Source organism: Dromiciops gliroides, chromosome 1 (genome assembly GCF_019393635.1).
Source record: "Dromiciops gliroides isolate mDroGli1 chromosome 1, mDroGli1.pri, whole genome shotgun sequence".
In the NCBI taxonomy this organism is placed as follows: domain Eukaryota; kingdom Metazoa; phylum Chordata; class Mammalia; order Microbiotheria; family Microbiotheriidae; genus Dromiciops; species Dromiciops gliroides.
This window is the reverse complement of record NC_057861.1, coordinates 87,530,663-87,558,661: the sequence shown is the minus strand read 5'-3', so window position 1 is coordinate 87,558,661 and position 27,999 is coordinate 87,530,663. Positions and strand designations below refer to the sequence as shown.

General features: G+C 39.6%; 1 protein-coding gene and 1 pseudogene across 1 annotated transcript in view; one reads left to right on the top strand and one right to left on the bottom strand.

The window, feature by feature from the left end:
- The window catches only part of KCNK9 (potassium two pore domain channel subfamily K member 9), a 192,142-nt gene that overhangs the window by 140,420 nt on the left and 23,723 nt on the right, over nt 1–27,999 (bottom strand). The window lies entirely within an intron of this gene.
- Nucleotides 21–27,939, top strand: LOC122736709 (annotated as a pseudogene).

Here is a 27,999-nt window from a genome sequence, read left to right as displayed (position 1 = left end):
CAGTCACAACCAAAGAAAAGATGCCTCACCAAGACCCAGGATTGACACCAGAGCAGAAGACAGAGCTATTTGATATTGTTTGCCAATTGTTGCTCCAGGCAAAGGAATCCTGGCAGCAGATGAAGCCACCAGCAGCATTTCAAAGTGGTTTATAGTCCATTGGAACTGAGAACAGAGAGGAAAATGGGTGCCTCTAATAAAGGAAGCAGATGTCACAGAGATGACCATGTAGATACCTGTATTGGAGGTGTTATTCTTCCAGAATGATCATCCCTTCCCTAAGGTCTTCAAGGCCAAAGGTGATATTGTGGGCATAAAGGTAGATAAAGGTGCAATGGCCCTGACAGGGATCCAGTGGTAAGACTACCACCCAGAGAAAGGCAATGTGCTTGACCAATATGCCCCAATTTGCTAGCAGAACCTCATTGTCCCCATCATTGAGCCAGAGATCCTTTCTGATGGAGAATATGATCTGAAGCACTGTCAGTATGTCACTGAGAAGGTCCTAGCTACTCTCTACAAAGATCTGAATGACTACCATATCTATCTAGAAGGGACTTTGCCGAAGCCTAAAATGGTCACCACTGGCTAGTCCCATACCCAGAAGTATTTACATAAGGAGATCACAATGACAACTGCAACTTCCCTTTGCCAGACTGAGATCCCTGCAGTCCCTGGTATCCTCTTCCTGATACTTCTGGGGGCCAAAGTGAAGAGGATGCCTCCATTAACCTCAATGCCATCAACACTTGTCCTTTCTATAAGCCATGGGCCTAACCTTTTCTCAGGGCCAAGCCCTGCAGGCATCTGCCCTCAGGACATGGGACACAAAGAAGAAAGATGTCAAGGATGCCCAGGAGGAATAGATTAAGTGGATGATAGCATAGCCTTGGCATCTCAAGGCAAGAATACCCCAAATAGAATGTCAGGAGTACATCCAGCAAGTCACTCTTTGTCTCTAACTGTACCTCCTAAGTCCAAGCCTTCTGCCTGGGTATGGCCTAATCTCCCAGGCTATCCTGCACAGTGTATGAAGAGACTAAGGTCCCAAAGCCTTGTGCTGGCCTCTCTGATCACTCCTAAATTATGCTTTGTGGTGAAGCTAGTGGTCTTTCCTCAGTCTACTTCTTCCAATAAAAAACTATTCATTAAGGGGAGAAAGAGAGAAAAATAAAGGTACTATAAAAACAAAAGCAAAAGCAAGATGGGAAGCAGTGATCTCAAAGAACCAGTATGGATTCATTAAGAACAGGGTTAAAATAAATGAATGAATAAAAGAACAGGGTAGGCCAAACTAACTTTTTTGTTTATTTGTTTTTTGGAAAGGATCACCAAAATTGTAAATCAAAATAATATTATAGATATAGTTTACCTAAATCTTAGAAAAGCATTTGATACTGTCTCTCATGTTATTCTTGTAGATAAAATGGAGAGCTATATACCAGAAAGCAGCACAATTAGGTAAATTCAAAAGTGGCTGACAAATCAAATTCAAAGGCTAGTCATTGATGGCTTACTGTCAATGTTTTGGGGTTTTTTTGGGGGGGGTTTGGGGTTTTGTTTTGCAGGGCAATGGGGGGTAAGTGACTTGCCCAGAGTCACACAGCTAGTAAGTATCAAGTGTCTGAGGCTGGATTTGAACTCAGGTACTCCTGAATCCAGGGCTGGTGCTTTATCCACTGCGCCACCTAGCTGCCCCTAAGTATCAATGTTGAAAGACATTTCTAGCGGCATATACCAATGATCTGCCTATTGTTTTATGCTGTTTCACATTTTTTTTTATCAGTCACTTGGATAAAGGTATAAATGATTCGCTTGTCATATTTGTCAATGACACAAAACTCAAAGGCATTGTTAACACACTAAAGGACAGAGTCAGGGTAAAAATAAATCTGACAAGCTAGAACACTGAATCCAATAAGATGAAATATAATAAAAATAAATGAAAATATTGCTCTTGGGTTCAAAAAATCAATTTCACAAACATAAGATGGTGGACTGGGACAGACATGACTAAAGAGTTGTCAATCTGATGAAAGATCTGAGGGTTTTATTGAACTGAAAGTTCAATAAGCATGAACACTGTGATACAGTAGCCATAGTAGCCCAAAAAGGTAGAATAGGCTACTTTAAAAGGTGATTAAAATTTTGGTAATTTTGAGATTTTTTTAATCTGTCTGCTTGTCCAGTATATTTTAGAATGAATTTTAACTCCAATAGGGTTAGATTAGATGAGATCCCTTTTAACTGAGGGTTTATCATTCTGTGATTCCATAACTCCAAAGCTAGCAATATCAAGGCTAGGAGTGTCTTGGAAATCACAAGTCCAACACCTTCGATTTTATGGCCAAAAAAAAATTAAAAAAAAAAAACTGGTGCAGAAAGTGGGAATCATTTAAACAAGGTCACATAATGACTATGGCAAACCATGGACTAGAATGCCTCTCTCCCAGTCCTGTGCTCATATTACTTTGCTCTCACTTTCTATGATAAAGCTGAGGTGAAAAGGTCTCTCAAATTGTAATTTTCCTTATGAACATGCATGAAGAGAAAGTAATAGCTACAACCCCGGTAATGGGAAAGAAATAAGGCCTAAGTACGTATGGGATTCAGGTCTTCCCTGGGGAGTAAGACTTAGAGTTTCAGGGCCTATGAGAAAGGTAAAGCGTTCAGAAATCCTCCCTAGGAAACAAGACTTGTAGTTATAGAACTTATGGGAAGGATACAAGGTCCAGAATTCTTCCTAGGGAGCAAAAACAGGCCTTCCCCAGGACTTAATTATCTGAATGGCCCCTTCTGAAATTGAGATTCTATGATTTTATAATTCCATAAAATCAAAGCAGAGAAGGAAAAGCTACCACTTACACAGGAGAGAATCATGAACCACACTGGGAAGCATGGAGTTTGGATTCAGAAATGTTGGAGGTCTGTACTACTTCTGTTTTTACATAATGCCTATTAGTTTTAATGTATCATTTCATGTGGACTAATAGGAAGGTAGTTATGCAAACAAAGGTATTCAGGGCTGTGAAAATCCTTACCATGGAAGTGGCCTAGAGAGTTAGCAGGGGGGTTGTGTTTTTAGCTTAGCACCCCGAACTGAGGGGCACTGCTCAGCTGCCTCTGCATTACAGTTGTGTCTCATAGACACAGAAATTCCAAAAAAAGAAAAATTCCAAAAAGAATATTATTTTCCCACAGACTTGAAGATCCAATTCCAGCTTACCCTCCCTCCATTTCTAATTGAAGTTTTATTGGCAGTCAGAGCTTGGCTTCTCATAATCTCCTTCTTTAGGGAAATACGAAAAATCCCTGGACTGGAAATCAAGGCACTTGGGTTCTACTCCCAATTCTGCCATTAAATCGCTGTGGGTGACTCCAGGCAAGTCACTTAATAACCTCTTTGAGCCTCAGTTTCCCCATCTGTAAAAAAGAGGGCTCAATGAGATGAATGAGGCTCCCTTCAATCTCAAACATTCTGGGATTTAAGGTTACTTACAGCTCTAAAGAACTTCAGTTCTATGAATTCCTCATTAAGTAAGTAATAGTATTCATGTAAAGGCCTTTGTTGATCATGAATTTCTACTTAAATGTCAGTTTTCATTGTTATTTCATTTTATCCTCATAATAATCCTTTAGAAAGGCATAATGAGTAGAAGGCTAGTAAGTCTAACTTCAGGTCCAGACTCAGACACAAACTGACTACAATAAATGGACAAATCAAATTCGTTCACCGATGCAGATAACAACTATTTACAGCCTATAGTCTTAGAAGGCTTCCTTGAAGCAATTTGTTTCCTTACCAAGATCTCTTTATATCAATGAAATCCTGGGTCTTGATAAAAAAAAAATGTTTAATCCTAAAATGTAGGTAATTGTTATTATCTCTATTTTATATGTGAAACAGGATTCTTTGGGCATGCCCAGTTCTTCTAACATGGGAACACTTTTTAGGAGACCTTTTGAGCCTGCCCAGTTTGGCTAACCTGGATTCTCCTGCATCCCCTACCATGAGGGTAGCTTCATTTGATTGGTTAACTGGGTCTTTAAAGCTGGTGAGACTGAATCATTCAATCTTTTTCTCTTGTACTCTGACTTTTATTGCCTCTATCCATTTACCCAGTGCCAAGAAATGGACCTGGAGGTGTTTGATTGATGTGTGGTGTTGCTTGTCCTCCTCAGTTTCAGGTCTTGGAGGTGGTCCCCACAGACCAGGAGTTGGAGCCTTGGATATGAGATTGCACATGAGATAGTGCAGCCAGCCATCCCAGAATGGAAGCCCTGAGAAGAGAGGGTGCCTAGGATGCGATCCCAAGGGAGGTTTCAGATTTGGAATAGAGTCGAAACTAAGGTAAACTATGAACCTAATCCTCTTCCCCTCCCCAGAAACTGAACTAGTCCAAGGGAAGAAGAAAATTATGCCTCCCATATGTTGGGGGAATAAGTTTACTTATTTGTCATTATACCTTCTGAAATCAATATTTCTTTCCAAATGCTAACCTAATTGTTCATGACTAATGGAAGTGGGATGTAGGGGACTGTCCTACACTTCAGGGGAACACTATCAGTGGGGGATGGAGCCACTGGCAGAAACCCTAAATAGCCTAAGTCCCCTTTAGGGTACTAGAGAACCCTGGAAGTAGAGTTAAATGTAACATACATAATAGCCTTCTGGTAGTGAGGGCCAAGGTAGCCTATGTTACTTATAGATGAGGAAGCTGAGAATGAGAAAGATGAAGTGAATCACCAGGGTCACACACAATAAAACTCAGATCTTCCAACAGTCTTGGTTTCTTTCCACTCCAGCAGACTTTCTTCCACTTTTATGATGGGTAAATAAAAACTCTCACATGTGATGGAGCTCACAATTAAATGAAATTTATAATAATAGAATTCTAAGTGTAAAAGTGACTTAAAGAGTCATATAGTCCAGTGAAATCAGACTCAAATAAGAAATGGTGGCCACCATTCTGTATATAAGTATCCCTGTGGGCAACATGATGTCTTGGCTTTAAAAATATGTTATCTATGCTTTATCATGAGCATCTAGTTGACACAGTGGATAGAGTGTCAAGCATAGAGTCATAAGACCCAAGTTGAAACTCAGCCTCAGATATTTACTAGCTATGTGACCCTGGGCAAGTCACTTTACCCTGTTTGCCTCAGTTTCCTCATCTGTAAAATGAGCTAGAAAAGGAAATGGCAAACCACTCTAGTATCTTTGCCAAGAAAACCCAAATGGGGACACAAAGAGTCAGACACAACTGAAATGACATGGGATGTCTTACTTTATTTTTATTTATTTCATTAAATATTTTCCAATTACATTTTTTTTGCAGGGCAATGGGGGTTAAGTGACTTGCCCAGGGTCACACAGCTAGTAAGTGTCAAGTATCCGAGGCAGGATTTGAACTCAGGTCCTCCTGAATCCAGGGCTGACGCTTTATCCACTGTGCCACCTAGCTGTCCCCCCCCAATTACATTTTAATCTGTTTTGAGAGGGTAACTGGCATATGTGCCTGAACATTTGACACTTCTGATCCAGCTCAAACTCCTTCCAGATGAAAAAACCACCTCCATAGCATGACTGACAAGTAATTAGCCAGCCTTGGCTTAACTATCTCCAGTGAGAAGGAGCTTATTATTTACCTTGCAAAGCAAGCTGTTCCTTTGCAGGACAGCTCTGATTTATTTTTTTTAAGATTCTTTCTTGAATTGAGGTAGCATCAGGTTCCCTGAATGATCTACCCACTCATTCTACCTAATTCTACCCTCCAGAATCCTGGTGGAATTTGAATGTGGTAATGTAGATAGTAAACTCTTCCCTCTCCCTCATCTCTCACATCCAATTAGTCAAAGATGAGTCTGAGGCTTCCAACCTGGATGACTAGGATGATGGTGCCATCAGCAAAAAAAGGAAAGTTGGGAGAAAAGACCGCTTCGGAGGGAACAAGGATGAGTTCAGTTTAATAAATGTCAAGACCGTCATAGACTATTTCCACTCCCAGTTCCTGGCATGAAGTACCTGTTTGACCTTGGACAAGAGTTTAAAGATCTCTAGACCACAGACTCCACATATGTAAAAAAAAAAAAATAGGGGCAGCTAGGTGGCGCAGTGGATAGAGCACTGGCCCTGGAGTCAGGAGTACCTGAGTTCAAATCCGGCCTCAGACACTTAACACTTACTAGCTGTGTGACCCTGGGCAAGTCACTTAACCCCAAATGCCTCACTTTAAAAAAAAATTAAACCCAATAACAAGGGGGTTAGATTAGATGATCGCTAAGGTGTGTTTAGCTCTGAGACCTACATTTTAGGAAAGACTTTGACAAATTGGAGCACATCCAGAGAAAGGGAACCAGAATGGCAAGAGGGCTGGAGGCCTTCTCAAATGAAGAATATTTAAAGGAACCAGTGTGCTTAGCCAAAAGAAGAAGAGACATAATCCTTCAGTCCTTGAACATAGCAATAGTCATGAACTCCCAGTCACATGGAAGAAGGATCAGCCTTAGCTCTGCTTGGCCCAAAAAAGGCAGAACAATGACCAATGGATAGTAGCGGAAGAGAATGCAGATTTAGAATCAATGTAAGAAAAAAACTTCCTCAGAGCTTTCTCAAAAGAGAAATGCTCAGCCTTTGGAGATAAGAAGTTCACAATCACTGGAGATTTTCTAGCAAAGACTGAATGACAACTTTTTGGGGATGTGTCGGTAGGATTCCTAGTTAGGTAAGAATAGGATTCAATGACCTCTAAGTCTGCATGTAACTGAGACTCTGGGATTCTGTCTCTTGAAGTTCTACTATAATATATAATCTATGACTCAGTTAACCAATGTGCACATGTAAGCTTTTGTATATTTTTTAAATAATATTTTAATATTTCCCCCAATTGCATGCAAAAACAAGTTTTAACATTTACTTTTTAAATTTTGAGTTCTAATTTCTCTACCTCTCTCTCTTTCCTCTGCCCTCCCTGAGATAGTAAGTAATTTGATCTAGGTTAAACATATGCAATCATGCAAAACACATTTCTATATAAAATGAGTTTTCTTTAAGAAGAAAGTCACCAGTAAAGCAATGTAAGTTTTTTTAGCAGACCCTACCACCACCATACCCCCTCTATCATTCTTTTCCTGAGAATCTAGGAAGTAGCACCCAGTGGAGACAGGACAGAGGACAAGCCAGGTAGACTGAGAACAAGCTGGTATGTGTCCAGTATCACCCCCAGGCAGAGAGATCAAACCAAACACCCTAATGGTCCTTTTTTATCCCTAACATGGCTGGACACCAACACCAGGACTCCTTGTGCATGAGTCAAGGGGGAGAACAAGACCTCACTGTCTCAGGCTAATATGATTTGAAGTAGCAGAGCAATGGGAAACCATAAAAACAGAGAATGCCTGAGGCTCCCTCACTGTAACTTTCTCGGAATCTGTGTGAAGGTTTCAGATGTGAATGGGTCTTGGATCAGAGGAGCTCTAAAAACAAAAAGGGGGTAGTGGCAGGGGTAGAAGGTTTTCCCACTAAATGCCAGCTAGATAGCAGAGTAGAATAGTAGAAAAGTATTGGACTGGGGATCAGGAAAACTGGGTCTGCTAGAAGACCTTTCTACGGCTAACTTACTATGCAATCTTAGACAAGATTTGTCACTTTGCCAGTTCTCAATGTCTTCATCTATAAAAGGAAGGCAGCTAGAGGGTGCAGTGGACAGAATGCTGGGCCTGGAGTGAGTAAGCCCTAATTTCAAACCTGGTGCTTACCAGCTGTGACCCTAGGCAAGTCACTTAACCTCAGTTTCTTTAGCTATACAATGGAGATGATAATAGCGTCTGCCTCCCAAGGATTTTGTGAGGATAATATAAGGTAATATATGAAGAGTACTTTGCAAATTGTAAAGCACTACTTAAATACTATCTATCATTTCTTCTTCTTCTTTTACTACTACTACTACTACTACTACTACTACTACTACTACTACTACTACTACTACTACTACTACTACTACTACTTGAGGTCTAAGTTCTCTTCTAGTGCCAACATTCTATGTTCTAAGGTTAAGTAAAGTATGTTAAACTGGAAGGAGCCTTAAAGATAAGATAAAGTTGTGTGACTGACTGATTTTATAGACGAGGAAACTGAGACACAGGAAGGAAATTAACTTTATCAAAGTAACCTAGCTAATATTCTGGCTCCAGATTTAATACTCTCTCCATTATAATATAGCTGCCTCCCAGCACCTTCCTGCTCTAATAATTTATATTCAAAAGTTCCTTGCAACACCCTCATTCTATGGTACTGCCCTTTTTTTAAGAAAAAGAGGAAAAAGGCAAACAGCAGATCAGCAGTTGGTAAAATTCCCAAAATGTTTACTTCAATTCAATTTCATTCTTGAATAAATCCATCAACTACTCTGTTTGGGGTCCATATGTTTCTGATTGGCTAGTAACTAGTGTTCAGTGACAGGTGTCTCTGTTGCTAAGTCCCACTGTTCAGGAAGAGGAAAAACATTCCAGTTCCTATAGGTGATCATTCTGCTGCCCTCTGCATTTTTCAGACCACATCCAGAGTACTGCATTCGATTCTATACACTCAGTTCCACTACTCAAAAATCTTCCACTGACACCCCAAAGCCTAGGAGAGAACATCCAAATCCCTCAGCTGCACATTCTCTAGACCCAAGCCAATCCAACTCTCTCTCTCTCTCTCTCTCTCTCTCTCTCTCTCTCTCTCTCTCTCTCTCTCTCTCTCTCTTAAATTTTGATTGATTCATTGATTGATTGATTCTTGGTGAGGCAATTGGGGTTAAGTGATTCACCCAGGGTCACAAAGCTAGTAAGTGTCAAGTGTCTGAGGTCGGATTTGAACTCAGGTCCTCCTGAATCCAGGGCTGGTGCTTTATTCACTGTGCCACCTAGCTGACCCTCTAGCCTCTCTTTTGAGTCTCATCTCTCCACTGGCATGCCTAAAATCCCAGCCAGAATGAGGGCTTCCACTTCCTTTGAATATATCCTCCATACTGGATCTTTGCCCTCCTCCCCCAGCCCAAAATGCCCCCTCTCAGCGGGCATTATTCCTTTTGCGCATTTACCTACTCTTTATAACCTGTCCCATTCACATGGTACTTCCTGTCTTGTATGACTACCTATCTTTTCTTGTGAGTGGGTCCCAGACCCCATTTTCAAAGAGCTTATAATAAACTATGTAAGTGCTTCTCCACATCCCTACATGTGCTTTTCATGGAGCCCTGCACATAGTAGGGATTGTGGGATCCTGGATTTAGACTGGAAGGGACCTCAGAGGCTAGCTAGTCCATACCCTTCATTTTACAATTGAGCAAACCAAGGTCTAGAGAAGTCACTTGATTTGCCCATGGTCACAAAGGTACGTAATCATCAAAGTAGAATTTGAACCCAGATGCTCTGACACAAGAGCCAGTGCTCTTTCTACTGTGCCACACTGCTTCCTTGATTTCAGAGAAGATTAATGTCTCCTATCATCCCTAGTTTATGGTACCTTGATTGCACAGAATAACTATTTTACATCCTAAAGACCCTTTCTAAGGCACTTTCCAGCTCTAACAATTTTTGATGTTATAAGATTGCTTACCATACCCAAAATAAAATGTTAAAGGTCACATGAATAGCAAATGATGTCGTGGAATTCCCTTTCTAGTAAATTCCAACCCCAACTATTGTCAACCAATTGTCCTTATCAGCAGTAAGCTAATTAATATGCTATATGCAGATAAAGAATGATATAAATGACATACAGGTAAATTGAAGTCAGGTTGCCTTTGAATGAACAAATTGCCTTAGAAAAAGCAAGGACAATTGATAAATATTGTGTCAAGCAAACCACTGTGCTAGGCACTGGGGGCAATATAAAGATAAGTATGATATGATTGTGATCCTCATGGAGTTCAGTATTAATTACAATCTCAGATCAGTGGCTATTATCCTTGAAAAGAGAGGGGAAAGGACCTACATTTAATGGGGATCAGGAGTAGGATGGGGTAGAGATAAATCTAAGGAAAAAGTCCCTGCTCAAAGAGGACAGAATTTGGTAGTAGTGCCAAGTAATTCTGGGAAAGTCCCTTCCAATTCTAATATTCTATGTTCTAATCTTACTTCCAGATCTAATATTCTATGGTCTGATCTCACTTGATATCTTTATATTCTCAAACTCTCTGATTTCTACCTTGAATATACACAAAACACCACGTTTCTTCTCAACCTAAATCCAGCAATAGCCATGCACAGAAAATGCCAATGTGGTAGAACTCCATTTCTGGCAAATTACAACCCAAGTCTTTAAAATGCTCCCATGCACTACAATGAGCAAATTGCAATTCCCATTCCAATGAAGCCGTTACATTAACAGAGCTGTTCAACAGAAAAGAAAAAAAAAACTTTTCAGTAAGTGAGAGTATGTGGGTGTATTTTCTAAGAAGAAAATTACCTCTGCAAGGTTATAGGGCCTCAGCCAAAATAAATTAAAAACTAGAACCTTAGCAATAACGAAAATCCAAATTGCAATCATTTTTTTCAACAATGAAAAAAAAAATGAAGCTTCTCTGAATAATACCTATTATTTCCCAAACATCAAAATGAGCCCCTAGGTGTCTACTCATGGACTAAATTCTAATGATACCAATTATCCCCCATTGGCAAAAGTGCCAGTCATTCATACATGTTTCTACTAGGTTATGTCCTTGGTCTAAGATCTGGCAAATTGGTTATGCCAAACTAACAGAAGACAGCATTTTTCAAAGACCATAGAATGTCAGCACTAAAATGACCCTTAGAGCATAGAATGTTGAAAGTTGAAAAGATCCTTAGAATACAGAATGTTACAACATGGAATGTTAGCATAGAAAGAGACCTTAGGGCATAGAATACTATGATAGAACATAGAATGTTATAGTTGGAAGAGGCCATAGAACATAGAATGTCAAAACAGAAAATGGGATTGAAAAATACCTTATAACACCAAATAGTGGAACACAAATCACAGAGGTCATCTACCCCAACACCCTAATTTGGCAGATGAAGACTATGAAAACAAAAGAAACCAGAGCCTCTGGCATGCAAAAAGGTCACACTAAAGCTCTGCCTCAAGCACAAAAGGCTATAGGAAGGATAAAATGGGATCCTGGGTACAAAAGTGTTCTAAGCACTTCATAAATGTAAAGGCTTATCATTAGGCTATATATAGACTATAAGAAGTAGACAGTCCTTCAAATCCAATTCATGAGTGCCAATCTAGACCAAGAAAGTTTTTCCATGGCTCTTGGAATCAAGAAATCATGGATTCATAGAATATCAGAACTGGAGGAGGCCTTGGATAAAATGTTACCAAACAGAATGTAGGCTATTAGAGCTGAATAGGTCCTTAAAGATCATCTAATCCAACGTGTGCTCGTTTTATGGATGCTAAGATTGAGTTCTAGATAAAGGTAGTGGTGTACCCAAAGTAGCACAAAAAATTAGTGATAGAAACAGGGCTAGGACCCAAGTTTAGACTCCCCACATTCCATGTGCTCTGACTTCTACACCACAACTCTCAAAGCATAGCTATGGACAGACATGTCGACCATGCTGTGGCCAGCAACACTCCTGAGTGCAGCCTGAATTACAACACAATGTAGGAAATATTTAACAAAATAAATAAAAATGCAATAGAACATAGATAATTTTAATATCTGGTTTCTGGAGTCAATGTGTAGTCTGCAGTAATATTTATGCACAGCATAGTGGTTTCTTTTTTCTATTTAAATTTATCACCACTGGCAATGAGGATCTTCCCAAGTGCATCCATTCAATAGTATGTGAATCTGCCATCTTCTAGGATAGGCTATATGTTATCACAATGACTGGGAATGGGTAGGAATAGTAAATTGGCTTATACATTTCCATGGCTCCTGTTTTCTGTATGGCTTAGGCAGAGGTTCTATTTTTCCCCAGTTCTTCCCCCCATCTACCACTAGGTGAGATATAAAGATGAAAAATTACATTGTCTTGTCCTCAAGGAACTTATGCTCCATTAGAGGGATAAAGCATGGTCCCAGATAATTGTAATAGAAGAAAGAACCTTATTAAGCACACAGGGTCTTCTCCTTGATGTTCTCTTCTCTCAAGGTTTTTGTGACTGCTCTCCTAGTTTTCTTCCTACCTATCTGACCACATCATCCCCCTATTCAATAAACTCCCATGGCTCCCTATTCCCTCCAGGATCAAATATAAAATATTCTGTTTGGCTTTCCCAGACCTTCATAACTTGGCCCTTTCCTACCTATCCAGTCTTCTTATACCTTATCCCCTTCCCCTCCACACACACACATGCACACACATACTCCACAATCAAGTGACACTGGCCTCTTTGCCTTTCCCTTGATGTGACATTTCATCTCCAGACTGCATTTTCACTGGCTGTTCCCATACCTGGATCACACTCCTCATCTCTTGTCTCCTGGATCGCTTCAAGTCTCAGGTAAAATTCTACCTACTTCAAGAATTTTTCCTAGCCCTTCTTAATCTTAGAGCCTTCCCTCTGAGATTACCACCAACATAACAATAGATAGATAGATAGATAGATACATACATACATACATACATAGATGATAGAGATAGATATGTAGATATAAATATATGTAAGAGACAGACAGACAGACAGATAGATAGATAGATAGATAGATAGATAGATAGATAGATAGATAGATAGATAGATAAGATCGATCTTGTTTGTGCATAGGTATTCGCATGTTGTCTCCCCCATTAAACTCTGAGATCCTTGAGAATAGGGATTATCATTCACCTTGCCTTTATTCATATTCCCAGGACTTATCAGTGCTCCTGTCCCATAGTAGGCACTTAATAAATTCTACCTGACTGACTGAGGAAGAACAGACCACTTTTATGTGCCATGATCAGGAGGGTTCAAGGAAAAAATCATAATTGAAAGAGATGTTGGTATGTAGAGACATGAATGAAGTTAGTCCTAGGAATGTTGTAAAAGCCTGATTGATAGGACAGGGAAGGACAAAATTGGGAGTCTGGAGTGGCAGAAGCACACACCAGAATGAAAAGTTTCTGTTTTGTCACTAAGCATTATAGAATCTCAGAATTGGAATAGATCACCTTCAGGCTCCTACCTGAATGAGAATCCTTTCTATGATGTACCTAATAAGTAGTCAGCCAGCTTCCTCTTGAAGACCTCTAGTGAAAAAGAATCCCCTTCCTCCCTCCCTCTCAAAGTAGCCTAATTATTAGGAAGTTTTAATTATTAGAAAGGGTTTCCTTGCTGCCTGCAAACTGCTACCCCAAATTCCTAGTTCTGCTTTCTGGGACCAAGTAGACTCCTACACCACCTGACAGTCTCCTCTTTTCCAAGCCGAATATCCCAGTTCCCTCCAACAATCATTATAGAGAATGGTCATCAGTCCCTCTCCCATCCAAGACACTCTCCTCTGCACAAGCTACAGTTTCCTAAAGTACCCTGACCCAAGTGCAGTATTCAGGCTTCCAGATGTGGTCTGACTAGAGCACAATACAACCTGACTAAGAGAGCCTAGAGTGCATCCCTCTCTCATCTTTTTGATCTGATAGGCAATTAGATTTTTGAATAGGGGGATGACGCTATTAGACCTGTGCATTAGGAAGATTATTTTGGCAGCTGCATGAAGGATGTATTAGAATAGGAGAGACCTTAAGCAAAGAGTTAGGAGTGGAAATGACATAAAAAGGAGTGAGAATAAACACTATGCGATGGCCCACCCCATCCTTCACAGCCCGGCTCAAGTCATATCCCTTCTAGAATGCCTTCCCTGTACCACCACAATCCAAAGCTGTCTCTCCCTCTTTGAAATGTAATCGCGTGTGATATCTCTTCTATTGGTGCCTCATGCTTTAGTTTATCTGTGAATATCTTTTCTCCCCAACCATGTCATAAGCTCCAAAGAGGCGAGCACTATCTTTTTTTTTTTTTTTTTTAGTGAGGCAATTGGGGTTAAGTGACTTGCCAAGGGTCACACAGCTAGTAAGTGTTAAGTGTCTGAGGCTGGATTTGAACCCAGGTACTCCTGACTCCTGGGCCGGTGCTCTATCCACTGTGCCACCTAGCTGCCCCTCTTTTTTTTTTTTAATTCCCCAAATGTGCTTAGCACAGAGGTAGACAATTTTTCTATGCCTCACTCAAAACATTCCCTAAGTCTGCAATTCTACCAACTGAAAAATCTACCCATGACTCAAGGACTAGCTCAGGACCACCTCCTACAAGAAGCCTTCCAAGTTGCCTCCCCAGCTATGATCTCATAGCATCCTATACCACTTTTATATTTGTTCACACTCTGTTTTGTGTTGTGTTTATTCTGTGGTCAAGTCACATCATAGACTGTAAATGCCTTGATGGTAGAGACTGTGTCTAATATAAATGTTGTATCCAACTTCTACACATTCTACCAGACCTTTCCACATTTTAAACTGTGGCTCTGCACATAGTAGAAACTTAATCAAAGTGAATTTAAACTGAAAAGACATGGAATTCCTTAGCACGCTTAAAATAGATCTCACCAGGGCCTGGATCATCTCTGTTGTAATACCAGTCTGTGGAGGTTAAGGCTGAGGAACTCAGAAAGTCACCTAATTTCTTCAACTCTCACTTTAATAGCATGTAAAATAAAATGGGTAGACAAGATCATCTTTAATGTTGCTTCTAGATCTAAATCCTATGAAATTTAGGCATAATGGCTAGCATGCCAGACTTGGAGTCACAATGACTGAAGTTCAGTACTGACTCAAACACTAGCTATGTGGTACTGAGTCACTTTAAACTCTCCCTGCCTTAGTTTTCTCATCTATAAAATAGGGGTGGAGGCAATAATAGCCCTTACCTCACAGGGTTGCTGGGAGAATGAAATGCATAAAGTGCTTTGCAAACCTCAATATATAAGAGCTAACTATTATTATTAGCTATTCTCCTTCATGTTCTTTATCCTTTAAAGTTCAAATCAAAGGCCACCTATTCCAGGAAGCCTTACTTGATCTGACTCAGGACTTGTTTTGAAGCTCTCTAGTCCACTTAGAACATAATATTGTACACTGTAGTGACCTGGTTTTGTAAGATGTTAGGTCTAGAAGGGACTTAAGGACACCAAATTTCAGCTGAAAAGGACTTTAGAGATTATCTGGTACAATGCTCTTATTTGCAAGAGAGGGGACTGAGATTCAGAGAAGGGAGAGCTAAGTCTAAAACCCAAGCTTTCTGGCTTGTAGGTCAGTAAATCTGCCACTGTCCAAGGCTGCCTCCCAGCATGATCCTGGGAACAGTTTGATCAAAGACACAGAGGCAGGAGAGCTCAGAGCACATTTTGGATACAGAGAATAGCCCAGTATCCTGGCTATGCAGAGTGCATAGAGGTAAACAATATGAACTAATGCTGGAAAAGTGGGCTGTTTCCAGATTTTGAACAGCCTTGAATGACAGGCAGAGGAGTCTGACCTTTCCTCCAGAGGTGACTTGGAGCACTCAAGATTTCTAAGTAAAGGAATTGATGATGGATGGATGGATGGATGGATGGATGGATGGATGGATGGATGGATGGATGGATGGATGGATAGATGAAACATTAAGCTAGAAAACATGTGAAGAATGAATTTGAGTGAGGAAGAAAGTTGATACCTGGAAGAGGCTAGGGAAATTTCAGCTACTATTAACTATTAATACTAGGACAAAATGGTCTTTGAGATCAGCCCCAGTCACCTAAGAAAAGGTCTAGAGAGGCTTTATCAGGGGTTAAAGAGGAGAAAGAGTTAAGGAATATAATATCAGAACTGTGCAGAAAGATTGGTGCTCAGCAGAGGGATAAAAGGGTTGATAGGATGAAAACTCTTCTCATCTGGGAACTATAGGCACTAAAAGAAGAGACGGGAGCCAGGCAGAAAATAAACCTCCCATACTTGTTCTAGGGACTTTGAGGGAAGTGACTGTTTCATTTGGGGCATTCCAAGGTTAGTACAGTACCTAGGAGAGAATAGGCACTTTAAAAATACTTCCTGGTTGGGGCAGCTAGGTAGCACAGTGGATAGAGCACCGGCCCTGAATTCAGGAGTACCTGAGTTCAAATCCAACCTCAGACATTTAACACTTACTAGCTGTGTGACCCTGGGCAAGTCACTTAACCCCAATTGCCTCACTAAAAACAAAACAAAACAAAACAAAACAAAAAAACAAAAAAAACTTCCTGGTTGATGGAGTGAGTGGGGATAACCCTTCACATGACACAGTAGTCATGTCAGTACCAGTGTAACAGACTTTGGGGATAAGTTCCTAGCTTGAGAGGGTTTCTAGGAGATGAAATCTTAGAGAAACAATGTAATTTTTCTTCTCAAAGACCAAGAACTAGGGAGGAGCACCAGGGAAAAGTGAGAAAATGTGTGTTGTCACTTTGTACAAATGTTGCTGATTTTGCATATGTTACTATTTTGTGGGCTTGTTATTATTATTATTACTACTTTATTTCTGTTTGCCATTATGCTAACCTGATTGTGTTCTATGGATATTCATGGACTGAGTGTAGCTAGCTACTGCTATAACATGAACACATATGTGTCAAATGTAATTTAGACTCAAGTCACTGAATCAGACTATCAAGCAATGCTTTAGACTGTTCTGCATATATCTATTGTATTGTTAATATACATTTGCTACGAATGGCACCTTGAGGTGCCAAAGGCTTAGAGTAATCAATTTTGTTGTAAGTGCTGATATTTATGCTGATGCCATTTTGTAAAATTCCAGATGTCAAGTGTACTTCAGATGATTTTGCAAGGGACTGCAAAATAACAAACCCTGGGAAGGAATCTAGCTGGCTTTTGGAGTTGGGTTTCTGGGAGATGTAATCCCAGACACTTGAAGGGAAAGGATCATGAAAGACATGGTAGAGTTCATTTCACAGATTTTTGCTCCATAATATGAGGTACTATTTTAATTATCAGCAAAGCTGGCCTATCCAAATATGAAGTAGTGATCTTGATAGCAAATAAGGTAACATAGAATTCAAAGAGCAATCAGGGTGGGGGGACAGATAGGTGGTGCAGTGGATAAAGCACTGACCCTGGATTCAGGAGGACCTGAGTTCAAATCCAACCTCAGACACTTGACACTTACTAGCTGTGTGACTCTGGGCAAGTCATTTAACCCTCATTGCCCTAAAAAAAAAAAAAAAAAAAGAACAATCAGTGTGGCTAAAACACCAAAGGAACAATGTTTGGTGTTGTTATACAGAGATACCCAAAGGATCAAGATTTAAGTCCTGCTCTCAAAGGTGTTGGGAGTTCACCTGACTGAGGGCTTGAGGCATACAATAGGAAACCTTATAGTATTTATCTATTAATAACAGTTTTAAGCTCTTCAATAGTCATTATTGTTTGTCCTTCATTCTCTAAGAGGACCATGACATCTGGGTGATGTCATGACTTGCAGTGAATTAGATTTAAGTGAGGGAGGGCTATGCAAAGTCACCAACCTCACTCTTTCCTCCAGAACCATCTGGGTCCAGTGGTAAGATATATATCAGGATGACTTGAGATGGCCCCAGATGTTTTTGACAATTGGGGTTAAGTGACTTGCCCAGGATCACACAGCTAGTAAGTGTCTGAGTTCAGATTTGAATTCAGGTCCTCCCAACTTCAGGGCCAGTGCTCTATTCACTGTACTACCTTGCTGCCCTCCTTCATAAGTAGCAAAAGATTAAATCACATGATTCTGGGCCAACCATTAACCTAGGCAATGAGTCATGAATAATCAGGTTTAAGTAGTAAAAGAAAGCTTGGCAAACAAAAGTTTGAGTTTTGTGGGGTTTTTTAGAAGCAAGTAATTCTGGACAATTATATCTCCTCCCTCCCCTACCCCTTGTCCTCTCTCAGAAACAGATGGAAACCTTTGAACTACTTTAAGTGAGAGACAGAGTAGAACTATAGACCAAAGGAATCTCTCCCTCTCCCTCTCTCTTTCTCTCTCTCTCTCTCTCTCTCTCTCTCTCTCTCTCTCTCTCTCTCTCTCTCTCACACACACACACACACACACACACACACACACACACACACACACACACACAAAGGCACACAGCCAGTGTTGTTTAGGAGAAGTTGGGAAAGAGTTGTTATACCTGTTTTGTTTTTCCAAGGCTAAGGGCCAACCCAGAGAGATAAGTTCTTCATTTTATATAGCAACCCTACTCTATACCACGACTCTTAACAATTAATAGTATTACAACCGTGGAATGAATTATCTTGAAAGATGGTGAGCTTCATCTGATGGTGTTCAAGTAGAAGATATCAAAGACTTGTTGGGCATAGTGCTGGAATGGTAATCTCCCTACACAGGTCAGGAAGTTTCATTTTGACCACCAGAGTCCCTTCAAACCCTAAATTTCTATGATTCTATAAAAGCACATACTTCTAAATACAGATTAGCTTTTCACTGTGATTATTCTAATAACTTCACAAATGTAAGCAATTCAAATTCCACAGCTAAACTTCTCATCAATTTCAAAAGTAATTGTGTGGCAGCATGGAAAGAACATTGATTAGCCAGGGCATTGGGAAATCTGGGCTCTAGGTCCTATTCCAGAATCCGGAGGTACGTGACCTTGGGTTAATCACTTCATGGAATCTCAGTTTCTTATTTTGTAAAATGAGAGCATTTTTTTTAACTGAAAGTAATCTCAAAGACAACCTAATCCAAATCCATTTTCTATCATTAAATGTTTTAAAGTCCTAAAATCCTATGGTCTAAGACTCCTTCCAGCTCTAACAATCTATGTGCTAGATCCTAACATCTCTTCTAGCTCTGAAAGTCTACATTCCATCTTCTAAGGTTCCTTCCAGCCCTGACATTTTACGATTCTAATGTTGCATAATACCCCAATGGCATACTGCCAGACACTCCTTTTTTTTTTTAAGATGCTTATGTCATTCCCAACAGAAAGCCAAGAAATATAGAGGGCTTTTGCATGAGCAATAAAGGGGGAAGGGTACAAGCTGAGCTGAAAAATAAAACAGGAAGAAAAATAGAGCATCTCAAATGGCAAGGTCCCGTAGTACTTGCGATAGGATAAGAACTGTCAAAGAGACATGGGGGAAGAAGGGGAGGAAGGGAAGGAAGTAAAAGAAGAAACATCTTTAGTTCAACAAAACAGAGAAAAAGCTGTTCCAGCTATTCTACTAGATTTGTCCATTAAAAGAGAAATAAGAAAGATAAGAGTGTAATCCCTGCTCCTTGAAAGAGGTCACTGCTAATCCCAGGTAGAAACTCTCTTGATGACAAAAGTTAGGCTGTGGGTGGATTGAATTTCTTAGTTGGGGGGCGGGGGAAGTGTCTGTCTGGAGACTGCATTTGGAAAATAAGGAGCCAGGAGAGCAGATCAATAAGTTGCTGACATGTCTCTGGTTGAGGGGCTATTATTCACTGTATTATACTGAGATTTTGTAATTCCCTTGTTGATTCCACCCAGGGAGAATTCCCTGAGATCACTCACCCTGTGTTAGTTTTTTTTCTCTGGAATTTTTTTATCATGATTCTGCTTCCAAATTCTCCAAGAAAATAACTGGAAGGCTCTATTTTTATCTTAGAATGTTTTTTTAGAGCAAAATTCACCGACCCATCAAATAATACATCAAAGGAACAGCTGGAAAGAACCTTGGGCTAGTGATTTAAACTACAGGACAACACGGCCTTTTTCTTATCTCAACTCTCTCTCTCTCTCTCTCTCTCTCTCTCTCTCTCTCTCTCTCTCTCTCTCTCTCTCTCTCTCTCTCTCTCAGCACCTAGCATAGTGCTATGCACACAGTAGAGGCTTAATAAATGCTGCTTAACTAAATAAGATTCTCTTAGCATGAGGTTCCTCATTTGTCAAATAAAGGATTGAACTAAATGATCTCAAAGGCAGTTTTCATGAGTGTGTTCATAGAATCTCAAATAAGAAGGGTCCTACAAAATTTTCTTAATATTTGCCAAGGGATGGGGCACAGTGGATAGAGCACCAGCCCTGGGTTCAGGAGGACCAGAGTTCAAATCCAGCCTCAGACCCTTGACACTTACTAGCTGTGTGACCCTGGGCAAGTCATTTAACCCTCATTGCCCCACCAAAAAAATAAAAATAAAAAGTTAAAAAAAATATATTTGCCAAGGGTCACACATAGATAGTTTGCAACAATTGATTGCATCAGTTACAGAACAGTATTCCACAAAATTGGATACCATCAAACTGGGGCAGTAGAGTTGATGATCAAATGGGGGACTAGAAAAATTACTCAAGCTGTAAGCAAGGGTGGATTTGAAGGGAAAGAGAGTCCAGGATACTTATGTCATTCAAAACAGATGCTAAGGTGAGAAGGGGAGAGCTCCTGAACTATGGTGGTGGTCACGGAAGTGTAGATCAAGGGTTTGTAACCTGGGATCTATAAATTTGCCTTTTTCAAAAATATTTTGATAACTTTTTCAATATAATTGATTTTCCTTGTTTTGTTTTGTAAATGTAGAATTGTTCTGAGAACAAATCCATGGTGTTCAGCAGATTGCTAAATGGGGCTATGATACACAAAAGGTTAAGCATCTCTGAGTTAGGGGAAAGCCACCACACACTCTATGGTCTAGGCAGACTGGCCTATTTTCTGTTCACCTAACTTGATGATGAACCTCTCACCTTCTTGCTTGTGAAACCAGCTGTTCCAAGTGCCTTAAGTGTACTCCTCCCTCACCTCTTCTTAGGATAATTTCCTTTAAAGGTTCTGCTCAAGGGATAACTCCTAGGGCAGGGGTTCTTAACTTGGGATCTATGAAATTGTTTTATTTTTTTAAATATGTTGATGACTGCATTTTAATTTAATTGCTTTCATTGGCTTCATTATCCATCTCATTTTTTAAAAAATTATTCTGAGAAGAGAGATATTGTAGAGATAGAATTGGCAAGACTTGACAACTTATTGGACGGATGGGAGACAGAGAGCTAACAGTTAAACATGATTCCACAATGTCCAGTTTGGGTGACTGGGAGGATGGCAGTGCCATCTACAGAAGTGGGAAGTTGGGAAGTTGGATGGTCCATGAGGAAAGACAATGAACTCAGTTTAAGACTCCTTGGGTTTTCAGTGCTCAGGCATATCCAGCTAGAATGGCCACCCATGCAACCTGGAAATGTGAGAAGAGAGTTCAGGGAAGGATTTAGGAATGCAGATAGAGATCTGGGAGGCATTTGAGTGGAGGTAATAGCTGGACCTGCCTGAAGGCTGCATCACCCACAGGTTTGACCATATCCATTCTCCTTCATTGCTAGTTAGAGTGAATGCCCCCCAAATTTCTGCCATCTTTCCTATCCTGGGAACCTCAGTTGTATTATCTAAAAGGTTAAATATTTTATCTTTTGACCTGTCTACTCTGAGCCTAGAGTCAGCCCTGAAAAAATGATCCCTATTTCTGCTTCTATGAAAACAAGCAGGCAGCTAGAGGAAAAGATACCACCCTGATCTCCTTCCCAGTACGGAGTAATCACCTTCTTCTATCAAACATAACTCTGATAGCCTCTTACATCTATATGCAAATATACAGTTTATTACTTCAACTCTTCTTGAATATTGCCTCCTGTGAACTACCAATTTTTTTTCATACATAGCTAGATGGCACAGTGGATAGAGCACTAGACCTGGAGTCAGGAAGACTTATTTTCCTGAGTTTAAATCTGCTCAGATACTTACTAGTTGTGTGACCCTGGGCGAGTCTCTGTTTGCCTCAGTTTCCTTATCTGTAAAAAATGTCAACAACAGTAGTACCAGCTTCCCAGGGTTGTTGTGAGGATGAAATACAATAACAATTGGAAAGCACTTAGTGCAATTTGGGGCACATAGTAGGTGCTATATAAATGTTGGCAATTTTTTTTTTCTATCTAATTTCCTATATCATATTCTCTGATTTTCATCAGTGACTCTGCTTGGTTTCCACTCCATGGAATATCAGCCCACACCCCCTTCTTTTCAACTTCCTTTTGTGTATTGTCTTCCCCTATTAGATTGTAAGGTCCTTGAGAGCTTGTCTTCTTCCTAGTTGTATTCCCAGTTCTTAGCACAGTGCCTGACACACAAATAGATACTTAATAATTACTCATTGAATTGAATTCAATTGAATCATACCTGCTGCTCTCTATGGCATCAGGCTTAGCAGATATATATGGGAAGTTTTTGCCTCCTTCTTCCCTCCCCTCACATCTCACCTGCATTTTCAGGTTTAATGCACTCCTGATCATGTTCACAAATCTCCATGCAAATATATATTTTACTGGTCCTCATTAAGGTTTTCTCCATTCCTGGCCAAGAGCTCATCATTCCTACTTCTATGACATCTTCCAGAAATCAAAATCCTGTTCTCAAACATCAACTCCTTAGCTGGTTATTAAATTTCCTTTCTAAATCCAAAACTTTAATGGTCAACAGTGATTTAAAAAAAAACATCGCCTATAGTCCTAATGTCTTCAGTTTCTTGCCCAGGACTTCATAATCCCTAGCAATGATTTTTTTTAAAATCCCTAGCAATGATTTTTAAAATTTCTTTCCTTCATGTACACTGGGGTCCACAGCAGCTAAGCATCTTTCTATTCTTTATATACAGCATTCCACCTCTTGCCCTAGCTCTTCCCCATGTCTGGAACACAATGCCTTCTCACCTCCATCTCCTAGAATCTCTAGGTTCCTGCAAGGCTGAACTCAAACATGACTTTCTGCTTTTCCTGATGCCCCCAGCTGCTTGTACCTTCTCCTCAAAATTATGTTGTATCTATTTTGTATATCTATCAAATGGGAATAATAACAGGACCTACAATCTAGGGGGGTTGTGAGAATAAAATGACATATTTGTAAAGCATTTTGCAAACCTTAAAGCACTACATAAATGCCAATTATTATTATACATATATGTATATTTCAATAACTCAATAAGCATTTGTTAAGCCCTGACCATGTTCCAGGCACAGAACTAAGTCCAGGGATTACAAAGATAAGCAAAAGCAGTCCTTGCCCTCAAGGAATTCACATTCTAATAGGAAGATAATAATTAAATGTTGTTGAGTCATTTCAAACTCTTCATGACCTCATTTGGGGTTTTCTTGGCAAAGATACTGGACTAGGTTTGTCATTTTCTTCTCCAGCTCATTTTATAGATGAGGAAACTAAAGCAAACAGGGTTAAGTGACTTGCCTAGGGTCACAGAGTTACTAAGTATATTAGGCCAGATTTGAACTCAGGTCTTCCTATATCCCAGTCTGGTGCTTTATGCACTGTGCCACCTAGCTTAGATGGATGGATGGATGGATGGATCCATGGATGGACATATGGATGTTTCCTCTTTCTTCTCTCTATTTTCACCTCACTTCCAGTTCTGAAGCCAGGAACAATGCATGATCAAACCAACTCTGCCAATGTTCCTACTCTCCTTTGCCCCTACATACCATCATTCTAACTTATTGAAACAAAGAGGCACTCCTGGTCACCACTTCCTTCCCTGTGTTATCCTCACCAGTAGGATGTAATCTCCTCAGACTTCCTGAAAAGACAGCCTCCTGACTAGGAAGCCAGCTCCAGAGCTCCCACATGCCTACTCCAGCATAACCTTGACATTTGCACCAGACTGATAATCAAGAAATCTAATGAGAAACTAGAGCCCTTCATACATTAACTTCATAAACAGTTGGCCGGAAATCCTCAGGCAATTGAAAAGCACACCCCGAGCCTCCCCACCAAAGCCAAAGTACATTCTAGCAAAACCACAGTGGTGTCCTTGGACACCTGAAACCTGTAACACTCTGTGTTGGGAGGCAACAAAAGTGGGAAGCTTACCTGAGAAAGCCTCAGGGTAGAATACTGGAAGTCCCAGGGTGACTGAGACTATGATGCTACAGCACTCAGAACAGAACAGTCTAAGCCTAGGGGCTTGGAAGTCCCTGACACTCTGTTCTGAGACCCCAGAAAAGGCCCTGAGTCAATACTCCAAATCTCAAAGATCCAAGGGAGTTGAAATCCAGGAAGAAGGAGTCAGTGCAAGAATGCAGGGGATTGAACCAGAACCCATCCAAGCAAAGATGACCACCCCACCCAAAAATACAGCAGTGAGGCAGAGCATAGCCCAGGCACAAAGCCCCAATTCAAGAAGTAGGAGGAGATGAGTAAATCAAAGAAAATTTTAACCACTGTAAAAATTATTCGAAATCTAACTCCATAACAACTGCAAGAAGAGAAATCAAGGGGGAAAATGGATTTTTCCCCAAGGACTACTTGAATACCTAGAAGAAATTAAGTTTTGTGGAAATAATTGGAAGGAGAACGAGTAGCTTAGGAAACAAAGTTATGAACTTTACCCAAGAAATGGGATCCCTAAAAACTAAAATAGACCAAAAAGACTCTTTAAAACTCTGTAAGATACTTAGAAATATTAAAACAAAAAAACCCCAAAAATTGAAAAAATAGGAAAATAATTTTAAAGTGACATGGAAGATAGGTCAAAGAGAGATGACTTAAGAATCATTGATAAATTTAAGGAGAAAATTTAAGGAGGGGGCAGCTAGGTAGCACAGTGGATAAAGCACCAGCCCTGGATTCAGGAGTCCCTGAGTTCAAATCCGGCCTCAGACACTTACTAGCTGTGTGACCTTGGGCAGGTCACTTAACCCACATTGCCCCCCCCCAAAAAAAAATTAAGGAGAAATAATTTAAGTTAATTGTTAAGGTAATTGTGCTAACTTAAGAACCATATTATTTTTTAAAAACCTAATATAATATTTCAAGAAAGCACAAATTAAAACTGCATATATGCATGTATATTTTATAAACACATATTGTATCTAGGTTGTAAGATTTTCTCTTTATATATGTATGTACATACATATATATGCATATGCATATATTTTTTTTAAGGCAAAGTAAAAATCAAATTAATCCCTCAATCAACTCCAGAAATGGACTCCCAAAAAGGAAAAGTTTCCAAAAAGGCATAGCCAAAATCCAGAGCTCCCACATCATATCATAGAAAGATGCAGTTCAAGTACTAAGGAACTAGAGTCACGATTACACAAGACCTAGAAGCTTTTATTTAAAACCAGAGGAGATCTTGGAATAGAATATTACAAAAATGAAAGAGAGTTGGGTTTACAACCAAGAATAAGATATTCTGTAAGTTTGAATGTAATCCTAGAAGAGGAAAAATTGATTTTTAAAAGAATAGAGGGGACAGCTAGGTGGCACAGTGGATAGAGTACAGGCCCTGGATTCAGGAGGAACTGAGTTCAAATCCGGCCTCAGACACTTAACACTTACTAGCTGTGTGACTCTGGGGAAGTCACTTAACCCCAACTGCCTCACCAAAAAAAAAAAAAAAGAAGAAGAATAGAGGACTTTTAAGCATTCCTGATGAAAAAACAGTAGAGCTGAATGTGCAATTTGAAATACAAACATACAATTCCTGATACATGTACAAAGAATTGATCTGAGGAACTGGAAGGAGCTCATGATGATATTATGCTAACATTCTGAGAAGGGGAAGAGAATGGTATGCTTTTCAGACCTTAATGTTTCATAATTAAGGAAAGTAAATAAGAAAAACAGAGGTCCTGGAGGTGGATTGATTCTATTTTAAGTGTTTCGGAGGGGGAAAATGAAAGACGGGTAAAAAGAATATACTAATGTAGATGGAGGAGGAAGAAGTTAAAATTTACTATTTTTCATAATTGGAATTAGTAGATGAGTATGAAAACATTTACTAAGGGCTAGAAGCAGGTGTCAGATGACATTTGATCTTATCTGAAATGGACAAAAAAGGGTTGAATGTATGGTTTAGTATAGAGATATATTAAACTAAACAGGGTGATAGGAAATTATGGGGGAGTTAAAAGGGATAATAATAATGGTCAGAGAATAGTCACAAACAAAATAGTCTTCCTGGTCTTGAAGAGGGGATTAAAAGACAGAAAGGAATAGAAAAGAAAATAACTAGGATAAGGTGGTAGCTTAGATTTTTTTCTGAGACAATTGGGTAACTGCTGAACGAATGGTAGTATATGAAGGTAGTAGATTATTACTGAACCATAACAATGATGAAGAAGACAGGTTCAGAGAATTCTGGATAGTATGAAATGATGAAGAGTGAAGTGAGCAGAATCAAGACAACAATTTATCCAAAGGCAACAAACTTGTAAAGAAAAACAATTTCAAAGAACTTAAGAACTCTGATCAAAGCAATGAATAATCATGTATATCTCTAAAGGACCTGTAATGAAGCATGTTACCCATCTCCTGACGGAGAAGTGATGCACAAAAGGTACAGGCACATAATTTTGTATATGCCCATTATGTGGATTCATTTTGCTTGACTATGTTTATTTGTTATAAGGGTTTTGTTTTCTTTTAATTAATTAGGTAGGAAAAGTGTCAGGAGAAGAGTGGAGTTAGAAATGGTGATGCCAAAAGAAAGCTATTATAATACTTTTTTTTTAAATGTACAATAGAGAAAAGAAGTTCAGAAGGAAGCATAGATTTAGCGGGGCAGTTTTGAAAGTAACTTGTAAAATGTTATCACATATTTTTTTTTTAAAGCGAGCGTTTAGTGAAATGAGGGAGAAAATAAAGACTAAATCTGAAAGGGAAAAAATGAAATGAAAGGCATTAGCATTGTGAAAAGAAGTGAATGTAACTTCCTTGAGGGCAGAGACAGTCTTTAAATAAAAAATACACTTATTAAGTAATTATTTTTTTAATTCTGAATTTAACAAGCACCAAATAAAATGGCTATTTCCTTATACATAGCAGAAAAAGAAATTAAGATTATGCATGAAACTGTAGGTCTCTATTATGTGGAGCTTGTTTTTAGAGTACGTATATAATAAATTCAACCCATAACTTTCAGTCATCTTGCTTGTCTGTGCTTCTCTAGCCTTCCTTTCGTTCTCTTCTCTCTACTTTTAAAAATATGCTTTTCCTTCTCTTTTTTGTTGCTAGCATATCTTGATCTCCCCCTCAACCTATTCCCCATCCCCACCACAAATGGCAAAAGGAAAAAGAAAAGCTCTTGTGGCATGTTTGCACAATTAAGTGAAACAAATCTTCATGGTGGCTGCATCTAAAATGTATGTTCTTTTCTAACTTTAAGTCCCCCATTTTTCTGTCAAGACATAGGTAGCCTGAAGTGGCTCCTATGTGCCAAGCATTCAGTCAAGTCTTGAATGGTTCTCAATCATCCCTGAGATACACACCTAGAAAGACAGCATTCATCTTTATTATAGAACACCTTGGTAACCCTCAGCAAGGAGTCACCAATCACCAGGACTCATTTCTTCTTTCTCTGTCCAGTACTAAATGATGTTCTTCCTGATTGCATCTTAAATCCTATTCATAATTCTATGGAATTATTCATATTCTTCCACCTTCTAACCTCTTGCCACAGCATTGAGTCCTGGTGACTCAAGACACATAAAAAAAGGAAATAAGGAGCCACCTTTGAAATTCAGGAGGGCTAAATACTGGTGACAATGGCATTTTCCATCCACCTTTTCAGATTCTTTTTTCTTTGTTTTCTTTTTGAAAGAATGTAAGAAATGTGGAACATTTCATTCTTCCTGATCACTTGAAGAGTAAAGAGAGACTCTGTTAGTCCTTTCACTTATTCTAGTAAGGAGGCCAACCTGCATTGTATTAATGTAACTGTTTTTTGCCACTGGCAGAAACATAGACAGCACAACACTGCAGCAACCTGGAAAATTCCTCTCATCTTCCATACTTGCTACAACAGAACTCTTCAGGTCTCTCACCATCTTTCTGCTACTCCTAATAGCCACTGAAATGGCTGCTTTCTATACCTATTTGCCAGGTCCAGTCATTTACCTGGGCACCAATTTGGTTGTGGACTCCTAAACCAGGTTTTCCTACTTCTCTCAGAGGCTTTTCCTGCTTTTCTCACAATGTGATTCTACT